Below are 5,936 nucleotides of genomic sequence, written 5' to 3' on the forward strand. Positions count from 1 at the left end.
GTAGCCAGCAGGAAAGGTGAGAGATAAATTATAAAATATAAAGAAGATTTTTGCTAAAACTTAAATTTAAGTTTGAAATTTGTGGCTGCCAAAGTAAGAAACACATGAAATAACATGGCTTCTTGTCATCTAAAAGGAAAAGAATTAGCTTTCTGGAGAAATAAACATTTTCTAGTTTTTAACCTTAGAAATAATTTACCATATATACAAAATACTGAATAACAAGGTCTTTAATACCTGTGGAAAATGCAGGAAGTGCCATTGTTCAGCTATTACATACATTGGTAAAGTTGGAAAGCTGTTGAGAACATGAATTGCAACACATCAATGCTAAGGAGAAGCAAGCCCAAGTGCATTGTGTTCTAATGCTGTAACTTGAACTTACCTAAAGAAATGAAATAGTAGCATGTCTTTTAGATCCATATTGATGAGAAGCATTGGCCTCAACCATATTTTGTCTGGAGCTGAATAAGAGCCATTGCAAGACTGAGCTCTGGGGCAAATACCTGGCAGACACACATCTATGTTGATGACTAAAAAGATACCAGATGGTCTGGCAGCAAGTTTGCATTCTGTTATGGAAATTAAGAAGTCGAATTTTATTATTGCCCGCTTGGAGGATCATCTTTTGTCCACATGGAGGTGAACAGTAGGGGACCTAGATCAATTCTTAAAAAGCACTCTTAATCCCCACTGACTGAAGACGTTTCTTTATTTTATATTAAAAGCTATCTCAGCTAGATTGATACTGACTGCCCAGTATTCTAACTTGACAAGAATTTTGAGGTAGTCTCTGAATTCTGTGGTGAAAATGGTCATGACTCATTAGCAAACTTTGCCATGGACAAGGGAGCAGGCATGCTGTTCATCTGCTAACCAGGATTTAGTCTCAAGGAGATCTGCACCATACAGCTTGGGAAGGCTCCAGCTGAGATCATTTTTGGAAGAAGTGAAATCTCAATTGACTTCTCTAGAACATATGATTGTGAGTAGCACTGCCTCATTTTTGAGCTCATGCTGTAAAATGTACTCCTTCGGGACTCTCGACGGATTTATTTCCTGTGGCTCGTGTAAAGTTAGACTATTCCATATGCAAATTTAGTTTCAGCTTAGCTGCAATGGCATTAAGAGCCTCTGGGAGTCACATCCAACTTGTTTGGCTGCTTAAGAAGCATTCTGATTTCTGATAGTGCATGGATGTCATTTGGAAAGAAGAAAATCTCTGCTTTTCCTTCTTTTAATGGCAGGAGGGTAGAGCGTGTGGCTTCCACCAAATTACTTTAAAAAGAACATTCAGGTATATATTCATTTGTACTAGAAGAAATACATATGTTCTCATTTCATTTGATTTATTATAAGCATTTCATATTCTCAGAACTTTTCTGAATAACTCCTGCTCCATTTAAAATGGTAACTCTCCATCACTACCACTAGGGTTTCCATATTCAATTCTTTACTTAATTTTTCCAAATAACACTAATCATCATTTTTAATACACTGTATCATTTACACCTATACTTTGTGTATTGATTTTTCTCTCCCCATGAGAATTTCCACCCCATAATGGCAGGAATTTAGCCTGTTTAGTTCAGTCGTATGTAACACAGTAGGGAGTCAAATAAATATCTGTTGACTACGTTAATGAATACCCCCAACAGTAGATGGTGACTGCCCATTCTTAGTTTATAATTATACTGATTTATATTGACTTAAAGAATAAATAAGATTTGACTTCATGTGGGAATCTCATGGTTTGACCAGTACAGAGTTCCTAACAAGGCTAGTACAGGATAGAACCTGTGTTTTAACCACGGTAAACCACATGGTCTCACAAGCTGGCAGTCTTTGTTAAAATCAGTAGAAGATTGATGTCCTTGTAGTGATCTACATCTTTAGTCCTATCATTTTGTTTCTATGTCTATCTCTGCAAATAAGGTGGATAGACTGATTGATGTGGTGTTTGTTAAAGTGGCGCAGAGTCCATCTACCTCAGAATCACCTGAGAATTGCAAATTTCTGAACTCTGTCCCTTATCTACCAAATCAAAACACATCTGGGTGGTTTAATATGAAAGTAAAAACCAGAAAATCTAATAATGGATATATGTACCATTATTCTTTCATTCAGTATATATTGAGTGCCTACTATGTACATTCATATTAGGTAAACTTTCAAGAAAAGCTGTGGGATGATTACACAGAGCTCCAGAGAGTCGCTAACCTGTTGAGCATGCCATATGGTGGATACACAAAAGGGCTACAAAGTAATGAACTGTACCTCAAGCTGGGTATGGATAATCAGGTATTTGTTTCATTTTTGTAAAATCATTTATAGTTAAAAATTATATATATATGTGTGTGTGTGTGTATATATATACATATATACATATATATGTATATGGATACATATATACATACATATATATACATACATATATACATATATACATATACATAGATATATACATACATATATATGTATGTATATATATACATACTTACATATATATGTATATATATATATATATATATATACACACACACACACACATATGAATAAATAAATTCCTAGGCAATTTTTATGAAGACTAAAGTTTGAGAGCGCCAGTTTTGGTCAATGGAGAGAATTTTTTCTTAAAAGAAAAACATGTTTGGCTTGTCCTTAAAGAAGAAGTTAAGAAAAAATTCTTACACTTTATCTCTGTTTCGATGATTAGCATATTCAATTGACAAATACACACATTTGTGTAGGCAATTTTAATCTGAAAGCAGTTATTTTCCCCCTAAAATGGATAGCCCTGGATAATACCATGACAGTTCATTTGTTCATTCATTCAAAAATATTGGGGCGCCTGGGTGGCTCAGTCGGTTAAGCGTCCGACTTCAGCTCAGGTCACGATCTCTCTGTCCGTGAGTTCGAGCCTTGCTTCAGGCTCTGGGCTGACAGCTCAGAGCCTGGAACCTGCTTCTGATTCTGTGTCTCCCTCTCTCTCTGCCCCTCCCCCCATTCATGCTCTGTCTCTCTCTGTCTCAAAAATAAATAAACTTTAAAAAAAATTAAAAAAAAATATCAATAAGGTGTTGCTATATTCCAGGCACTGGATAAGGCAATGAAAACAGTATTAACAAGACACATCTTTGAGATAACTTTTAAGTCATATTTATATACAATGCATGGAGGCAAGTGAATTATTTATTAAAGAACACATGATATATTATGCTTAAATAAATGTATAGGTTGTATATATTATTCTACACTTATTATTATACACAATAAAAGTATCTTGTTTCCTGAAATTATTATATTTCTTATGTAATTTTTAAAGTTTTTTTTTTATTTATTTGTTTTGAGACAGAGAGAGAGCAGAGAGAGAGAGAGAGAGAGTCCTAAGCAGGCTCCGCACTGTCAGTGGAGAGTCCAATGCGGGGCTTGAACTCACGAATCATGAGATCATGACTGAGCTGAAATGAAGAGTCATAAGCTTAACCGACTGAGCCACCCAGGTGCCCCTATTTCTTACGTAATTTTATTTGCACAGTGCTATTTTTTCTGTATCTCACAAGCCATATTTTTAGAAGTCACTTCAATCTTCTTTGAAGTGAGACTTTACCTCAAATGAAATATGGCTGCTTTTTCACAGAATCATCGTAGCATAAGACAAGAAACCAAGGAGATCTTTATTTCAAATAAACACATACTACATTCATTGAAATGGGTGATGTGCTACATGGAGCATCCTTTTATGGGAACATTTGTCTTGTTGCTGCCAAATGCAAACGACCAGGAGAAACAGCAATGATCTACGAGACCTATAGCAAGTAGATTTGGAACTTCTTATGTCAGTGCATTTAAAGTCTTAACTAGACTTGATATTAAAAATGTCTACGCATTATTTCTAGAGAGAATCAATACTACCATAAAATATGTGGCAATGCATCTAAATAAAAAAGGGACAAGAAAGGAGAAAAAGATAAAGTATATAAAAACTCATTAAAATAATTCTACTTACGTATAAACTTTTATAGCATTGGATAGGAAATATGTCACTTCTCAAATTCATCACTAATTGAGAGCACTTATAATGAACCATTTGTTAGGTGTTTGGGTTGTAGCATTAATTTTCATGAAATGCACATGTATGCCTTCTGTATTCTCTGGCATTGAAATCTGCACACTGATAAAGTCTGCATTCTACCTGTATGAAACGGAATTCTGACTTGGGATTTACTTACATATTAACTGTGAGCACAATTGTTCACAAAATTCAATAGTGTGTAAAATCAATATATAACTTTCTTTAAATCTTTTTGTGCATGGAGTAATTTACAGCAAAATCAGAAGAAGATGTGTAAATAAATTTTAAAAAGTTCTTTTTTTTTAGAGGAAGTGTTCTTTAAAACAATAAATTGGTGTCTATGTAGGTACATGTTTATGTATATTTTTTATTTGTTAATTCTTCCAAAAATTTAGAGGCACTTAAAAAATGGGAAAAATGCTAGCAATTTTACTGATGCTTGGAATGGAAACAACTCATTTTAAATGAGAATATAGAGTTGATTTATCAAAAAATTTATGAATATTGCATCATTTTAAAAGAAATATTACTGATTACATTATACATTATACATATATACATATATACATTACATATATGTGTATATGTATGACATGCTAATCACTTTCACATACAGCATTTCATTTGTCATCACAATAATTCATATTCTTCCTATATTCATTTTATATATGAAGAAACCAAGGCCAATCACAGAAAGGTTACAGAGTTAGCTAATAAACCTTTCCATATATAAACACAAAACTTTGTTCCCTAAAAGCAGTTAGATCTAGAATGAAGACCATCAGACCATCAGAATGAAGACATTATTTATTTTCCCATAAAATGATTCAATTATTATAACTAATATTAAATTTTCAAATGTATCATTTGACATTTCATAGAAGAGTGATATATATTTTTTAATGTTTATTTATTTATTTTGAGACATAGAGCGAGCAAGCGGGAGAAGGGCAGAGAGAGAGAGGGAGAGAGAGAGAGAATTCCAAGCAGGCTTTTATGCTTTCAGTGCAGAGCCCAATGCAGGGTTCAATCTCACAGACCATGAGATCATGACCTGAGCCAATTTCAAGAGTTGGAGGCTTAACTGACTGAGCCACCCAGGTGCCCCAGTAGAAGAGTGATATTATACAGATAGAAGGTTTATATAATATCTGGCAAAATATGCCAGAGAGATCTCCACTTTGCCTTTTGTCCCTGGTGGTCATCTAGAACTCTGCAATGAGATGACAATCCTGTCAGATCAAAAGCAGAAAAAAAAAAAAAAAAGAGGAAGCAATCCTCTCTATGGAGATTCTCTTATATGATATGAGTTATAGTCCCCAAGACTAGAGCGGGTATCATATTGAGGACAACAAGCCAGTGTTAAGATAAATCATTCAAAAAAGCACATCATTTTAAAATTATTTTTCCAAAGAGAGTCATTGGTCAAATCAGTACAGGAAAATCTCAAACCTATTTGCAAAACATAAACCCTTAAGAGTCATCTACCCAGGTATTACCATTATTCTCCTGATTAGATGATATGCCTTAATTATCCTCTCACAATAAAAATTTTCAACCTTTTATATATTATAAGCATATTCCATAGTAGATGAAAATTATTATAGCTATTAAGCCCTTCAAAAGCATTATGCAAATTCTTCTTAAACTATAATAGTATTTCACACAGCCAGGAGCAATGAAAGATGGGATTGTTTTATTTTAAGGAAAGAACACAACATTATTGTTACTCCTTTTTTACAGATAGATGAAAGTAAGAGGTGAATGCCATTCCATTTTGTAGTCAAGGTTAACAGGATTATAACCAGTGAGCACCCCATAGGGCTGTTCACTTGGCACTTTTGCAAACCAAAAGTATGCC

Source organism: Panthera tigris, chromosome B1 (assembly GCF_018350195.1).
Source record: "Panthera tigris isolate Pti1 chromosome B1, P.tigris_Pti1_mat1.1, whole genome shotgun sequence".
Taxonomy (NCBI): domain Eukaryota; kingdom Metazoa; phylum Chordata; class Mammalia; order Carnivora; family Felidae; genus Panthera; species Panthera tigris.